The following is an 18,880-nucleotide window of genomic DNA, read 5'->3' as shown; positions in this document are numbered from 1 at the left end:
TTGGCGTTTGGATCACTAAACTGCAACCTTCACTCAGGACTCCCATTTTGTAAAGCAAAAAAAGAAATTTCTTAATATTTAATATAACCAGACCATAATACGTCCTCATCCATCAAAGTAATAGGAAAAACATCTTAGGAGGCTTCAAATTTACTTTCCTCGTTGTACTTGGAGCTTTAATCACCTGAGTCGTAAAACCTGCCAATTGATAAGCTATTTCTTTTCTTAATACTGAATCATTTATTTCATATACCGAGCAGCCTCTAAATGGATGGCAACGCACCTGCCGACTTGAATAATCATATCTAAAGGATGATAATACTTTACAAGGTTTTTTTAAAGCGGTGTTTTGGTGTCTTTCAGGACTTGATTATTTTTCAACTGGGCGGTAAGCTATGAAAAGTATTTTCACACACTCTTAAAGGTCAAATAAAAACTAGTAATGCTAGCACATTTCTTTTATACTTGCGGTTTGATTTCTTTCACTTTGAAATGTACACTTATAATTACCACATATTTTATATAATTTCAAAATACTTTGTTATATTGTAAATCATCATCCTTCTCTTCTTGGGAAAGGCTAGCCCTGGTTTTTTTCCTTTATTGATAACAAGAACATAAAACAATGTCTGGTGTATCACAAGGTTGTGTACTTGGAGCTTCAACATCCATCATCAAAAAATCCATTTACAGAGAAGTGGACTGCTGAATATATATTGATAATTCTAAGGGGTTCATGATGCATGAAGTAAGACTGGATATCAAACCGAATCTTTATATGCCACTTCACCAAGTACGCATTACATGTGATTCCTTAGATGGTGAACTATTTCCGACTACCAAGTGATGATTTCTAAAGCTTAGAATTGTAGGTTCTACATATAAATAATTATTAACATCTCTGAAGTGCAGAAAGATACTTCTACAGAATCACTGTTATTGTTGTTGGTTTGTCAAGAATAGGTTTCAGACATTTTCTGATGATTTAAAAATTAAAGATTGGATTCTACGAGACTTGGATGAGTGTCTGAAATCGTCCTTTCTTCCAAATACATTATTTCTTGTTACCCTAAAGAACTGCCTAAAGCTCAACCGCAAGGGATTAAGTCTACATCGGTATGCAGTTGCGACCCCCCCCCCTCTTCTCTCTCTCTCTCTCTCTCTCTCTCTCTCTCTCTCTCTTTCTCTCTCATACACAAATACATATAAGACACCTAATTTAAGCTTCAACTTTCCTAGCTTCCCTCATAATAAAGTACATGCATAAAATTTCCAATCAATATATATATATATATATATATATATATATATATATATATATTATATAAGTAACCAGCTTAAAAAATAATTTCTTGGGGGTTGAGTTTAAGTAGAAAAATGAAGCTTGGTACCAATGTGATTAAACCCCGTGTTTTTAGAGAAATTAATTAAAGTAATTAAATGTTAAACTTGACTGTAACTGTAACTAACGTAAAGATATATCAAGGAGGAACATGTCATATATATAATACGGTCAAAACCATTGTATTATTTGGATTTTTTCGGGATAACTGACTTTCAAACTTATTGCATAAAAGCATACAGAAATGAAAGAACACTGAGATTAATACACTAAATTACTAAACTAAATCCCATTTATACACATACACACACAAACACACATATATATTATATGTATATATACATACATATATATGTGTGTGTGTATGTTTATTACGCCAGCAATAAGATTAACACACAGATGTGATGAACTAAATGGAAAATGACATCGAAAAAAAGAGGAAACAATGAATCCGAAGCTAAGGTAAATCTATATAGCTTGGCTATAACAGAAACCCGATTACGATCGTGGAATAGGAGAAGAACGAGACGAGAAAAATTAAGGGTAGAAATTTGACACAAAATCGGGAATCTGAAAATATAAAATATTTATGTATATAAACAAACTAAGAATGAAAAACAGCAAGCATTAAGAGGATACTAACAAAGATGGTACATGAAAAATTAAAGGAAGCGTCAAATTGAGGACTGCTGAAAAGTCTTATTCTTCTACTTACCCTTTCCATTTTGTCGGCGGTCTTTCCACGCGCCGTTTCCTTGTCGATTTCGTCGTTACTGGAAAAGGAGAAGAGGTTTGTATACTTCACAAGGGCATTTGTGCTATTTGTAAATCAATTACTCTTTACCTGCCAATAGTCAATGCAGAACACTGGAAATGTCCTTTAATAAATGCACAACTTATGGTTAAATTACCCTTCTACTATTTTTTCCTTGTTGGAATACAATTCGCAAATACACACAATATCCATACATACATACATACATTCTTTTGCCAAGATCGACGACGGGATAACACTAGAATACAAAACATAATGCAGCCATAGTACAGATTTTTAGATTTAGGGATTATCAAGAATCTTTTTTTTCCACAAATAATATCAGATTTCGTAAAAAAGCTCACTTCGTTGTAGAACTTTTCTTTTTTCCGAGAGGTTTTCTTTTTTTCTTCTTCTTCTTTTTTTCTGTGGACTAAACTGGAAATGCCCAGGGGGATATCAACCGCAACAAAGGTTGTACCTGTAACAGTTGCAGTAGGTTTTCCTCCTTCTCGCTCCGCTAAATGGGATCATTTCATCCCTCGAGATTCAGACCGGAACAAGAAAATTGACGTAGTTTTGGTTTTCTGTAAGAGAAAACTATTGAGATGGCTATTTGTCTATCCACCCTAAGATCTTAAAAACTACTGAGGCTAGAGGGCTGCAAATTGGTATGTTGATCATCCACCCTCCAATCATCAAACATACCAAATTGCAGCACTCGAACCTCAGTAGTTTTTATTTTATTTAGGGTTAAATGTTACCATGATTGTGCGGCTGAAAATTTCAAGAGCCGTGGCTGAGTCACAAAGTTTTATACGCTATACAGAGAACTCGATTGCATCGAAAAAAACTTAGGCGCATTTTTCATTTGGTCCTTTTTATGCCAATTTTTCTCCAAACTGGTGTTTCGCGCAATTTTGTCTTGTATGTCATATCTGCGAGAAAATCAATCTCGACTTTGATTGCACGAGTTAAATTTGTGCATATCAGTGACCATTGTTAATAACTTCATCAGTTCAAGCTAAGATGTAATGCATTACTACCATAATACAATTTTCCCTGCATTTTAATAATTCAAGTACATTTTTATTTTTTTATTTACTAATTTATCTACTTTTTCCAATAACTGATCTGCTCTATCTTCATTTCCCATTACCTTCTGTTACTCTTCCAAATGAACACCATATTCTATTCTTTGGGAGCTTGAATTCCGAATCAATGTCGCCCGTGGGCTTGTTCCATACGAATAGGTTTTATCTCTTGAATAATAATAAAATAATCATCTTCATTCCTTTGCATCTTCATGGTCTTGACAAAATCACTATCACATGAACAAACTCTATGGGAATTACGCACAGTCAATAAAAATCAAAGAAATCTAGATTCAGATAACAAGGTCTTAATTAAAGTCATCCGAATGACAATTGGGAACTAATAACAAGAATCCCCAGCCACCCCAACAGCCCCAAAAAATTAATTAATTTTTGAGTCATCCTTCCATGTACAAGGAACCTATCATGCTATCGATGAGAAGAAAGTTACCCTGGATAACCAGTGTCCTTTATATTTAATATTACCCTGATACAAATGAACTAACGAGACAGTTCTTCTGACAACTAGTATCTCAAAAACAACGAGGAAGTCCTACCTAGTACTGAGGTATAACGATTATGATACCAATTACCTAATCACCTTTTACCAAGATTAACGATATAGCGCCTTTGATACCCAGTAACCAAGACTAGCGAGATAGTGCCTTTGATACCGTATTTCAGAAGAGTGAGACAGTATTCCAGAATACTGATTGAGTGCCTTAAGTGCCATACCTATGATAAAAAAAAAAAAAATTCATGGATGCTTATGAAGCAACAGCTTGGAATAGGCCTTGTATCTTATGAATTTTGTATGTTTCAGACCACAAGATTGAAGCGCTGAGGAAGAACTCATGAATTTAATACAATACAGCCCCGTTAATTGTGATTCGATGAGCAAGACAGTTTACTACTAGCCCCGTTAATTGTGATTCGATGAGCAAGACACAGTTTACAACTAAGTGACAATAAAATATAAGACCATTCATGTTGAACAAGCCCAGACGCCTTCATGCAAACGCACACGTCAAGAATAAAGAAAATAGCACACGAATTCTCCCGCGAGAGAAGAAATTACTAATCTTCACCTCCTGCTTCGAGCACCTTGACAAAAAGCTCTTCCTGGCAATATAACAAGTCACGAAACCTGACAAAAATTTCATTTTTTCGTCCCTCTCAGCCCCTCCAGAACCGAAGGCCAGATAGAGCCAATTCAAGCCGCTGCTGTTGCTGCTGTTGCTGCTGTGGAGGCTGCTCACAGGTAGAACCAAGGTGAACCGAGATCGGCTCTTCCCATCGTTTAACATCACCCGATTTGATGCCAAGGTATCAATCTCCTAGGGACTCCAGGCTTATGGTAGGGCATCCAGCAAAGGGCTGGGGCCTCTCAGGTACCAATTACCGCAGGTCATTTCGCTCCCATCTTGCCAATTACTTCACGATATTGACTTTCTTAGGAACGCCTCATTGCGTGCTGCTCGAGGATTTCCACGTCGATTCGTTCGACAGAAAAAGTCAAACAGAAACTTCCCTGGCGGAGGAGGTGGCTGCTTCCTTTTTATGCTATTTATTGGAAAACAAATCTAGAGGCAAGATAAGTGGTCATCACAGAAACACAAAATGGGTAGTTTCCATGCAACGGGTTTACAAAACAATTAATTATTGAAATAACAGATAATAGTAATAATAGTATTACTATTACCAGACTTCAAATAATCTCATAAATTATCTATATACATTTTAATATATCTAGAAAACAAACCTCAGTGGCTTTATTCATTACTATCATCATCATCATATTGCTACAAAGAACACCACTGCAGTGTCCTTTTCTTTGGGCTTAAATCTTCAAAAAAAAAACCTACCAAAACAACCAAAACATCTGAATTACCGCAACACGACATTCAAGACTGAAGTTAAATTCGATGACGCTACGGGATTCGCACAAAAGGCCAATTCCGATAAAGCCATCTGTCATGACTGAGAGTCCCATAACTTATGGAGTCTCTGAAGTTATGATATTCATATTTCTCAAAGGCCACGAGTGGCTCCCAGAATGGAGACCTGGAAACTGACATGTCGAATTTTGATCATTGAATGACCTCAGATAAGAATTCACTATAGCTTGCTTTCTTTCCTAGGGTTGACGGTAAATATCAGCAGCCGATCTCCTGCTGCCAGACAGACTCTTCAATCCTCAGTAACATTCAGACTGCGCGGTTAGCCACCGCCATCTTGAATTCAAGATGGCGGTGGGTTAGCTGACGGGGTCGTTCCTAACACAGCCAAGCTTGGAAGTCTCTTTCTTGTTTATTTTTCCCATACTTACCACCCTCCATAACTGAAGTGGCAGGTCGATCGGTACCTTTGGACCTAAGCCCCCATGGCCGAATAAAATAGAAGGGACTAAAATAAATGAAAAGCAAGGGACAGTAATACAGGGCGTAACTCAAAAATACACGCGATACTTTATAATGTTAAATATTTTCCAAAGGTATTGATTTTTAATGCTATTTTTAAACACGCCACATCAAAATAGAACGGAAATTTCATTTTAAATCTGTTGCCTATTATGCAAATAACATCCAAGTCAAGTTACAACACATACCCTTCATTAAAAAAAAAAAAAAAAAAAAAAAAAATCTCCAACGCAGTTTTTTAACATTCCCGGCAACCGCCGAAATCACTTTTTTTTAGCGATAATAGAAAAAGTTAATATGGCCAAATTCACTCTATTGTGAAACAAGCAACGCTGTAATCACAGGTGCCCATATTGGAAAATAACGCCGGATTTGATAATCGCGGTATGTTTTAATTATTCGTAAGCTTTTCAATTAACTACCAGGCAAAAAGTAATCATCGACCACTCGAATGCAAAAAGTGTCTTTTAATTAGAAATTCATTAATACAGTTAATTTCAAAACCTTCACCAGGCACTGGCTGTAATTTACGCGTTTTGAATAACGCTATGGAACTGATGAACTCCATGCCAAATGGGCCATTCTCTCGCGCGCAAATAGTCATTCCATTCAATAATGTTCACGCCCCAGTCGTCCATTTAAGAACTACTGCTGGATTCATTTCAAAGCTAAGTTACAAAATGTTGGCTGCATGCTAAAACTGTCTCTCTCTCTCTCTCTCTCTCTCTCTCTCTCTTCTCTCCATAAAGTGAGGAAAATAACCCGTCGTGATTTATTCTTAGTAAGGTAAATAACCAAATTTCCCATCGTGATTTATTCTTAGTAAAGTAAATAACCAAATCTCCCTTCGTGATTTATTCTAAGTACTGTACATAACAGAATATTCAACAGATTTTCTTGAAGATGGCATTATCATTATTATTACTAGCAATTTACCAATCCTTACTAAAAGCATATTCATCTGCTGCTTCATGTAATTGACTCGCTAGTGTTTTTTTAACTCATGTGTATGATTTAATCCGTAAAGTACTCAGTCTACGGGCATAACCAGCTCCGTTTAACGAGCAGAACCAGCTCCGTTTCAGGGAATCCCTTCTTGGCCCCACCCCCTAGGATGAAACCCCATTATAAACCATCTTAGGGATCCCCACTATAACACTGCCAAGTTTCATGACCATCGGACCAGCCGTTTGGCCGTGATTGAATGACAGACGGGACGGACGGACAGATAGACATAATGCCCATTATAAGATAGTAAGATTATTATTATTATTAATTATATTATTAGTAATGACAGTAATAGTTGAGTAGTTCTGAACTACGATCGAAACTCATACCTAAAATTCATAATCCCGAAAGAAGTCGAAAGTTAATGATTTGCTTAACCCACATTTCCCCTCTTTCGCCACCCAGCCAAGTTTTGTATTTGTTTCAACCACAAATCAATACATATAAAAACAAAACTTGACGTGAAGTGGTCTTCGTAAATAATATTCATACTTAGTATAAACTACTCATACTTGCAACAAGGATCAAATAAAAATCAAAACGTGCTAAAACCTACAAGAGCCTTGTTTCACCGACGAAAATTATAATAAATACGATATATTTTATTACTAATCATTTTCTGTACTGGTTAACATGCACATTCTTTATGTTTACATTTTTATTTTAATAAATAAATGATAAATATCGTATATATCGTAAAATTCCTGTATCTTTAATTCAACGCGAAACACCTCTTTCAGACATTTTTAGGCAAAGAAGTATATATATATATATATATATATATGCTTCTTTTCCGTCTAAATAACCTGGAAGGAAGTGTACACAAAGAGTATCTTTTCTATCTCCTTCAAAGAGAGTTCATTGGTTCCGAACCCGCATAAATAAGGAAGGTTGAAAGTGGAATTAATGTCCCTCTCTTGTAAAAATCAATTTTTCCACAAATTGTCAAGGTATGTTACAACAAGCAACAAACAATAGGTCAAAAGGAGGCCCTTTTATTGTTTTACTGTTTACATACTACGCTATAAAACTTATTTAATCAATATTTGAATACGTAATACCTTCGACTGGGTTATATTTATGTTATATATCATGTTCACTTACTAGGGTAAAACCTAGCACGACTTAAATCCTTATGGTTAATATGATGCTAATTAAGCAGCAACAAAATGAGGACATCTGATCAAAATAAAATTCACTTAATGATAGAAAAATTTAAATAACTGACAAACAAAACAGAAATTCTTCATAATTACAGTACAGTAGAGTAAGGCATTTTAAATCTTTCAAAAACGGCGGATATCAAGTGGCCTGGCGTGCAAACCTTAACAAAAATTGTAAAATGAACATCTTACAAGCAAAATTAAAATTACAGCGAAAAAGGAGGAGACTAGAGTTAACCCCATCATAAAACAAAAGGAAGAAACATAACGAGGGCTGACCAAACAACCTTTTGGGATTAATTGCTGACAACTGGCCGTGATTACTGCTGACATCTTGTCGGACGGCCCCGGGGGGGTCCCATCCACCCTGCTGAGTCTCTCTCTTATTTCATTTCTCTCGGGTTTTCCTGTCTCAGGTCAAATGTTATATGGGCGGATCAGTCACGACTTCAAGGCTCCTTGAAGGGTTCCTGATTGTTCCTTACCCGAAGATTTCTGGGGCACCCTTTCTTTCTTTCTGCAGAAGGCTTTGGATATGCTGGTTTTGGTGCCCTTCGAAGATTCGCGTGTTCCGTCTCTGCAGGGAACAACACTTTTACATTTTTCATTCGTTTTGCCTCGATCGATGCAGAACTGTGCATCTTTTGTGCGCTGTGTGAAGAGTCGAGAGTTGACGTTTCCTTCTTGATGTGCTACGAATTACTTGTTATTAAGTTTCGTTATTCAGTTTGAGCGATTTGGACGAATTGTACTCGTCACGTTAATGCAGTCTACAAGCACGACAAAGAACGAAATCTTTTGGTTGTTTCCACATTAAACGTTCCAATTATACATCAAAAAGATTGATTTATGTGTTCGCACCCATAAAGAACGTAGTTTTATGTGGCCCATTTTTCCACAGTCCCGTTACTGATCTGGGGTTAAGACTAAATCACATGTTCTATATCAAAAATATATTTCAATTCTCTCCATAAAATCTTGTGTATTTATGAAATCAACCAAGCTCCAGAAAATCAACAGATCTGTGGTCATTATTCTTTAACAATCAAAATTCAAGCTGATATAACTTGAGAGATGTCTTCTCTCTGTCGCCTGCTAAATACACCTCCTAAATTTCACCTCATTCTCATATGCTAGAACTCCAATTTCTCGAGTATCCTTCAACTTTAACTCAGCTTCAGGTCATTTCTCCACCGCTGAACTTTGCTCGCACATTCAAGCACTCCCCAACTAGGAAAGTTTTGTACGTAATCATATTTTCTACTGATCTATTCCCTTTTTACACACACACACACACACACACACACACATACACACACACAAACACACACACACGCAAGCACACTAACACACGCATCTCTTTTTCGAGAAAAATCTAAATTTATTCTGTTTTTCCTGAAGCCTTACACTACTTAGAAAGGACGCTTTTACTGAATATTATAACTCCTAGGATGAAGTGAAGGTTGACAATACGCTTTGGCTGTTGTGCATTAAGCTAGGTCTCGTGTCGAATTGGCTCTTACTATTCCGAACAGCCCGTAAATGAAAAAAAAAATTTAAAAAATTAAGGAAACCAAAAGTCTGATTTCAAAGACGAGCAACACAGTAGATAAATAATGAGAAGCACTGAACTTCATGAGAAAGAAGTACTTGTTTGAACAGCAACAGTAATTGCAGCATATCTTACATTCGTATGCAAAAACCATAACCTGAATTTTAGAATTGGTGTTGGTGATCAACAAAGGTTCTCAACTACAATGTCATTTTATCTTGCCCTTCCCATACCTTTGTCATCTACTTAAATACTCGACATATAGATAAATATGAAGTATATACTATATATATAATATACATCATATATATAATATATATATATATATATATATATATATAATATATATATATATATATATTATATATGAAATTTTGCTCATAAAAATAAAAAACTTATTTTGACGTACAACATATGCTACACACACACACACACACACACACACATATATATATATATATATATATATAATCATATATATATAATATATATGAAATTGTTCATAAAATATAAAAAAAATTATTGACGTACAAGAATAGCTAAGAAAACAAAAAAAGAAACGGAAAAAAAGGGAGGGCCTTCACCCGGGGGGGAAGAAGGAAAATAAAAATATAAATGGATTTCATTTCATTAACTCATATATTGAGGCATCGACGATTCCCTTCACAATTCGCTACACAATCACAGGGACAGCAGGTGCAAAGGCATCCCTGATATTGATATATTCATTTGACGATTCCAATGCTTCATGAATACTGATGATTTCCTCGGTCGCTTTCCGTTTACACGCCTGCTGAACACAATATTGATTGGAAGATAATGAACTGCCTCCAGCAATTTCAAAAAAGTTAAATCGCTAACGACATAATGCATTCTTAATACTAGGCTGTCGAGGATTTGATGAAGTGTTCATCACTTCCAAACGATAAGGAATTTCTGCGATAAGGTTTCCATACGCCAGCTTTAACTTTGGTCAGGTAACACGATACATATGCACACATACTGACAGAAAGAAATGGAAAAGCCAAAAAGATACATACATATATATGCAATATTTATACACATACACACAAATCAAGCCATAAATATCGCGCAATGTCGAATTCACCGTACACCTTGAGAATAAAACACACCCAAGTGGAATTATAACTGATAAGTATTTTTGAGGTGGGGCAAAAGCATATATTAATTATAATTCCCTTCGGGTGTTATTGTTGAGGTATAATAAATTCGATAAAAAATTATGTGTGGATATAATAATATATATTATATATATACATATATTTATATATATTTATATAGTTATATAAATTTAAATATATATTATATATAGAAATTTTTTTTTCTTTGGAGGAAACAGATCTTGTGAGTGCAATGCTTTCGGTTTTCACATAGTTTGAAATGTAGCCTAGCCCGGCGGATGTTCAAAGGGTTCATATGGAGAAGGTGTGGTGGTCATCCGCCAAATGAACGCTTCCTATTCACTGAAATCACATTCAGCTACTCTCTCTCTCTCTCTCTCTCTCTCGCTCTCTTCAAGGGCTGCCGAGGAGCAAGAGCCCGTGCTAGCACAAGGCAGGCTAAATCTAAATTGATAGCTACTCTGCAGTGTTATCCATTCGTATGACAAGCATCAGCGACACCTCTTCGCTTCCCAGTCGGTTGACATCAATTCTAAAACTATTAGATAATCCATATTCTGCAATCTTCAACGTTCGGCTCTTCACGTCTTCTATAGTAAACATTTACTGGCTTTGGACTGCGCAGTTGAGCTTCAACTTTCGAGTTTCACAGATTATTCAACGCCAACCCTATTCTGTAGCTTTCCAAGAAACAGCAACTACTGCAGCAATAATTTGTGAGAAAACAGCCTTGTTACAAAGAAAAAAACGTTCATACTCTTGGTCAAATAAATAATGAAAAGATGTACGTAGTCTTGGCCACATGAGATTGCAGCTACAAACAGCATTAAAAACAGCGAAATATCATTGATGCACGATCAACCAACGGAGCAACGATTAACACAATATATATACGCACAATAAGGCACAACTGGAATGAATCTAATAGTAAATATACCTTTCATACTGTCAGCATGAATCTCACTGTTTGACAACCACTTGTTCACTACATATACGATTATCTGAAATATCCTTCGCTTTGTATTTTAACATTTTTCTTCACACTTCTTGCAGTGGAACCTAATAAACAGTTACCACGCTATTTGATAGAGAGATCGACAGAGAAAGAAGCATTACTTTGCAAATGAAATCTGTGGGAAAAGAGAATTATGCAAAGAGGGTGATAAGATAAAAGACGAAGCAGCTCGTCTACCGTCCCATCAATTCTCATCAGGAAAGAACGTCTCTTTCTCCCCCATTCATTCTTACTACATTTTTCTGACTCGATTTCTTGTTTGGGTGAACATTTTCAACTGTTTACAGATTTTTAAAACTATGATTTCAATTGCCTCGTTATTTACATGCTTGCTTTCAGTTCTGTTGGATCGCCATTGAGTGTTGATATATTAGTATATATATATCTATATATATATATATATATATATATATATATATATATAATATATGTGTGTGTGTGTGTATAGATATATATATATATATATATATATATATGCACACACATACACACACACACACACACACACATATATATATATATATATATATATATATGTGTGTGTGTGTGTGTGTGTTTGTGTGTGTGTGTGTGTGTGTGTGTGTATTGGGAATGTTCTCTCATTTTAAATAATAATAATTATTTAGTTTTCCTTCTTTCGAAATCCTGCTTATTGGTAGGCGAACCATAAAGCAAGATTAAATGCAAACGTCTTTTCTTGAAATAAAAACAATGAAAAACGAGAACCCACCGCAGTGCATCTCTTACATACTGCGCTCTAAGCACACCGGACTGACATGTCTTAAGCCCTCTTAACCTGTATCAAGGATCTGGAAGCATTTCCAGCAAAAATTCGAAAGGCTCAGTCTACCTATGGATAAATCATGCAGAATTATACTAAACCGACGTCACGTTCGGCATTCCCAGCCTATTTCTATTATTTCCATTTCTTCTTTCAATCCGTAAAGAAAAACCTTTCAATCACGTAACCATTTTAAAATTACGTATCTAGTTATTCATAACTTCAGGGAGGATGAGTTTCGATTTAAAAGAAGGGGCAATAATATATAGAAGTATTGTGAATGTTCGTTCATTTTGAACAATAATAATAGTTTAGTTTTCCTTCTTCGAGACACTGAATAAATAGACCCCACACACACATATATTTGTGTATGCATGTGTGTGTATGTGTTGTATACAATATACATACATACATATATATATATATTATATAGTATATATATATATATATATATATATATATACACACACACACACACACACATATATATATATATAATATATATATATATATATATATATATATATATATATATATATATAACCCCCCTACTAGCATTAATACAAAATAATTAAAATTAAAGCGTTGAAATAGCAATTTCACAGACTTATTTACTATTAAAGATGAAGAAAATAATTTATGGAAAGAAGACTTGCACGCGGCTGATATAAAATCTGAGCCACTGATGGTTAGGAACGAATGACGTTTGAAGTTCCAGCACTAACTAAAAAGTATACCGAAGTTCTAATACATATCAAACTGGAAAACAAGTATTACCGATATCGTTTCAAATAAAAAAAATCCTGTACCTATACAATTAATTGCATTACCCAGCTGCCAAATGTGGATTAGAGGATTAGGGTTTCATGTCTGTTACTATTTTCAGTGTGAAAAAATGGGTTCAAGCTGAGAGAGAGAGAGAGAGAGAGAGAGAGAGAGAGAGAGAGAGAGAGAGAGAGAGAGAGAGAGAGAGCTCTGGCAGCATTTTTAATTTTTAAGAATAAAACAAAGTTATTTTTACTAGTAAACACAGGCGTAACAGCAAAACACTATAAAACCACGAATGAACCAAGTCCCTTTATCATGAGCAAATGGTAGTATTTAATAATAAAAAACAGACAAAGAATAACTAATGTATAAATCAATATTATTTGAAATGGACATTTATATGAAAAAGCGTGATGGACAGTTACTTTCAAAGCAAGCTTTCGCAGAACGAGTCCACCTACGCGTTAAGGGAAAAAAAACGAATAGAATAACAGATTACTTATCAATAAAGGATAAATCAATAAACGAAAAACGAGGCAGATATAAGCAAATGTTACTCTCTCCGACATCCCCTGAGCAGGGGGTCGGACCCACCCATGTTTCTTCTTCTGGGAGTCCTTGGAAGAATCGACAACCACCTTACATTAGATTTACAGTACCGATCTTTGTATGGGCCTTCCGTCCCCATTCAACAACGTCTTCCCGTGTCGTCCTTCACCATGGATTAGAGCGGGTCTCCGGATCCAGGAAAGTCGTTTGCAATGGGGTGCGACACCCGTCGGTCCTCTCGCTAAGGATTTATGTTCGCTGCACTCAATAAGGCTTTAGCATGACCACAAGTAGACCGTATACTACGTGTTGATCGGCCGAATTTTAAAATAACATCTGCATTTAGAAGGATCGTCCCTTTTTGTTACAAATAGGCTGACTATACATTTTGCTTTGAAATCTTGTGATGGAGAAAATTCTACTGGCCGATAGGATTTTCTCACACACTGACAGCACAAGTGACTAGCGTATACATACAAGCCTAATTAAGTTTTGAACTGCAGTATGTCCATATTGTATACATATATTCTTTTTAATATCAAATATACATAAACCTTCACAAAAAACAGCACGATTGCATCTATAGTAGTGCCATCAGCCAAAGTATATAAATATATATATATATATATATATATATATATATATATATATATATATATTATGTCGCAGGTGCATTACAATAACAAGTAGCCTGTTTAGTTCACACAGAAGTTTTAAGGATTGAATGAAGCCTGAAATTCAAACCATAAAGCTGCAAGGGGGGGAACTTTCCTCCATCAACGCTCAAGACAGTAAGAAGAGCGATCCGAAGTGGTTGGGCAGCAAGAAAAAGAAATCCACAAAATAAATGAGATGAAGCACAAAGATCTAAAGGAGAAACTGGAGGAAAGAGGAAATCCCGCGCCGTTACATTAAGAAGTAACAGTTAGGGAGGGTGGAAGGAAATAGGGAAGACACGAAGCGGGGATTGAGGTAAGTTAAAGGTGAAAAGGTAAGTGCAGTTAAGAGCCGAAGTGAGGCTGTCAAAACCCTTCAGTGTAAATGAGTATATCAGTGGTTTACTAACTTTGCTCAGAGTAGCGACGGAGTTCATTGAATGTTTGAAATGGAATGACTAAGGTGATACCTTCAGCAAACCTATTCATACTTCGGATGGGTATTTTTTTATCATTGTTCTTCAGAAAGGCAAATTCGAACGGGTTATTTTCCATGAAATGTGATTAATAGTTGCCAAGGTATTACTATAATTAAACGAAGTGACTGTATTGGTTATGCTTATGCATGCATCCACGGTTCGTCTTACCAGGATAGAAGATTGGTGATGTAGTTCTTTGTCACTGACGGTGAGACAAGTTTCAATATATTCAAAGTGCATACTATCTACTTCATTTCATGGTATAACTATAATCTGGACGCCCAGTATGAGTATGGAACCCTACTTTACCAGTGGTTTGTGGTTTCCTCCATTGGAAATTGTTGCCATAGCCTGACGTCAAATTTGTGTTATCTTGATAATTTGTCAGCTTACAGCTTATCAGCAATGCTGGCAAGTGCAAGCGGGATTGTCACTTACTTAACTTGGATGTTCTGCTTCACCTTCACCAGTGAAAAATATAAATCTTACAATTTCTTAGTTCCGATATACCTGATCCAATCACAACACTCCAAATATGAGAGGGAATGAAACTCTCTCTCTCTCTCTCTTTCATTAACAAAGGACTGATACATATACTTTGAGCTTTCTATTTCTATATATCAGTCCTTCGTTTATGACTTGGAAATAAAGTCGAAACCGGTCAGGACCTACGCCTAGACTCACTTTTTCACCTGTGGTAATGTGACAGACACACACACACACCACAAACAACATATATATTTATATATATATATATTATATATATATATATATAATAAAATATATATATATAAACATATATATACATGTGTTAATGTTACCTAGTTAAGATAATCGAGTTTCTTAAAAAAAATAAATAAATAAATAAAAAATGTTAACATCACCTAAAAAGAGAAGCGCTCGAAAACCCATTAAATTTTCATTTTGAAAATAATTCCCTGAGTACACGACAAAACAGGAACCTTCAGGGAGCAACATCTTAATGGTGAGAAAAAGAACAAGGACGAAGAGAAGGGAGGAAGAAGGGAGTGGGAGGGAGGGAGGAGGAAGAATACTGTGTGTCATGAACGATGCCATCAGGGTTTTAATAGACTTGTTAAGTCTTATCTGGGAGAATTAAACAAGATCGACGAGCCCCAGAGGGAGGTGAAATATATTTTACCGGTGCTGTATTTCTCTTTATTGGACCGAGCTGCTTGCCTGAGCGCCTGAGCGCTGACCGCCTGTGCAAAAGGGTGCTTTTATTTCCCCAGAATTCCAGCACCTTACTGACTTTATTCTACAGACTGAGGCAAACTGAAAGTCTTTGGTTTCGTTATCAATAATGCAAAACAATAAATATTAGAAAATTAGGATAATTATAAAACTATGGGTCTTTCATTTTATATACTTGTTAAAAAATAATCAAAAGACAAACTATGAAACTATCGTCATCTAGTTAAAAGGATAAAAGGCAAATGTAGGATGAATTGTAATGATTTAAACAACAAGGCACTTAACACGAAATCATTCTATTTATTTCGTCCTTAATGAAACTTAATACATGACGGAAACGAAGAAATTATTGCTTTAGTCCACAATTGGAATTTTGGCTTACTAGATTAATTCAACCGTTACAGAACTACAGGGTAAAAATGCAAAAATAATACTTCAACGAGAATAAACCCTAAGTTTTTGTAATACTTTCAGATATTTATTAGACTAAAAACTTAAAAATGAAATTCTCAAAATTGGAACTGAGTTTAGCGTAATCTGTATTATTTATCTCTTAAAATTTAGAGAGAAAAGGAAATAAATTAAATCTATAAAAAGAGAAAATAGGTTTTTGCAAGATGACAAATTTTGAAGTCATTTGTATGTTTCCTAATAACATACAAAGCTGAGGTCTTTACATATGGAAATAGGTTTATGGAAATAGTGTATCAAGCCCACTGCAACATGGGTTTATTTTATATTATGTACATTGAGGACTTTACACATGAAAATATTCCATGTAATTTTTGTTGTTTGCTTTTAAGGCAGAGTAAGGAATTTATCCATTATTAACATTCCATGAAACCCCCAGCTACTTTCGACACACAAATGACCAGTCTTTGCGACGCCAGCTTACAAAACTGAATCAATTAATAATACTTTACAGAGGAGAATTGGTGGGGGTCGTTCCAGTCACTGCAGCCCAGATCTAAATATGGCGATCCTGGAAATTCCATTAGGAGCAAGTCTCTTCCTTATCATCCTTACACCTCATAATTGCTTCATAAAATTCCCATCAACAAGCATCAGTATTGCCTCGTGACCTCATTATCTCAAAGACCTCATTACCAGTCCCTGGCGAAGCATGCAGTCTATTTTTCCTTAAATTTTTCCTCCATGACACTTAATTTCTCATCAGACGACGCGACGGAGAGGCAGCCCTTCAATGCGTGGTATCGCTTGTCGTCCTTCGTTAGCACAGCTCATTTACCTTTGATACTGTAAGGTTTCGTTATGTCAATTTCGTTTTGCGTTCTCATTATGTCGATGCGTTCTCACTGGAGTGGAAAAGCTATCATGAACGATAAACTCTCGATTCGAACGTCAATTTAAAAAGGTGATGTCATAAATATTCCTGGATATATCATCATCATCATCACTGACTCCGACAGCGAAGAGACGGAAAGGGCCTCTGTAAAATTCCGCCATTAGCGTCTTTCCTGCGCTTTATCTTCCAGAATTATACACTCGTCTACAACTTCCTGTGCCACAGTTCTCATACGAATAAGTCTAAGTCTTTCAACTCACAGGTGTCCACAGGGCATTATCAGGCACCATTCTCCATTGAGTGAAAGAGGAACATGTCTGTCTCTCCCTCGCTTTCTCTATCCTTGTGTGTATATGTATGTAAATAAATAAGTAGGCGTGTGTGTGTCACACGAAAACCATTGTTATCTATATCACTGGACACTGAGTTTACAGTAGATGTTTTAAAACAATAACATCAATAGTGTCTGAAAACAACATAATGCAACTGATGTATCAGAGGAAAAACTACATAATGTCGTATTCGGGGAAGGAAAGTCTTAACATCCTGAAGGTGAGAAAATGATTACAAGATACGAAGTTAATGGCGCTGCATACTTACGGTTATGTCAGTAACATGCTGATAAGAATCAGTGGAAAAATGGACGGCTGATATCGTGTTAATTTTGTGAATGTGGCAGTAACTTACTTTTAGTTTTCTGTAAAAGAAAAGTATTGAGATGGCTTTGTCTGTTCGCTCGCACTTTTTTCTGTCCGCCCTTAAAAACTGCCGAGGCTAGAGGGCTGCAAATTGCTATGTTGATCATCCACCCTCCAATCACCACCCATACCAAATTGCAGCTCTCTAGCCTTCGTAGTTTATATTCTATTCAAGGTTAAATTTAGCCATGATCATACGTCTGGCCAACAACACAGGCCAACACCAGGCCGTGACTGAAATTTTCATGGGCCACTGCTAAGTGTTTTTTCTTCTCATTATTATTATTTCCTTTTATGAACCATTTGATCGAAAAGTATATAAGAACGTACCTATGCAGACAGCTTTCATCGCTCACCTGCATCAACTAATCAAGTCACTTATAACTCCTGTATCAGTTTGATTAATAGGCTGCGATTGATTGGACTGGGATAAGCCTTCCAAGCGTAACTTATCAAATCCGCAATTACGGCTACCAGGTTTAATCATTTCACCATTGGAAATAAACAATTTATTAGTACAAACAATGGTGGTAATAATGCGTGCATGTACTATGTTGTCAACAAATATAAAACCATATATCCATATTTTCACTGAAGGCATAAATGCCTAATGACTATCTGACGTTCCAACAAACAAATGTAGGAAAAAAAATATGGTGGGAAAAGTTGGGAGGCAATTAAAAACTCGACAATGATTAATTCATGGGTGTTAAGTACACAATTAATGGTCAGTCAAGTAAAGTTATATAAAATTAATAATGGCCATTAAACACCAACTTAAATGATGATGCCCGCGAAGCATCACCAACGTACTATAATATTAATAATAATTTCTAGAAAATGCCCGGCCAAAAAAGTAAAGTGACGACTTCGATAAGAAGTTTTTATTATATCAATAGTGATGCTCCCTCCATTAATAATTGCAGTCCGCTCTCGGG

At 35.8% G+C, this 18,880-nt stretch overlaps 1 long non-coding RNA gene across 2 annotated transcripts in view; it reads right to left on the bottom strand.

Moving 5' to 3' along the window:
• The window catches only part of LOC135207647 (uncharacterized), a 359,652-nt gene that overhangs the window by 129,514 nt on the left and 211,258 nt on the right, over positions 1-18,880 (bottom strand). For both annotated transcript variants that reach the window (XR_010313014.1, XR_010313015.1), the window contains one exon: positions 2,058-2,115. This is a non-coding gene — a long non-coding RNA (uncharacterized LOC135207647). The remainder of the gene's footprint in view (positions 1-2,057; positions 2,116-18,880) is intronic.

This window comes from Macrobrachium nipponense, chromosome 34 (assembly GCF_015104395.2).
Source record: "Macrobrachium nipponense isolate FS-2020 chromosome 34, ASM1510439v2, whole genome shotgun sequence".
Taxonomy (NCBI): Eukaryota; Metazoa; Arthropoda; class Malacostraca; order Decapoda; family Palaemonidae; genus Macrobrachium; species Macrobrachium nipponense.
The sequence above is the reverse complement of the archived record's forward strand: the minus strand, read 5'-3'. Positions and strand labels throughout refer to the sequence as shown.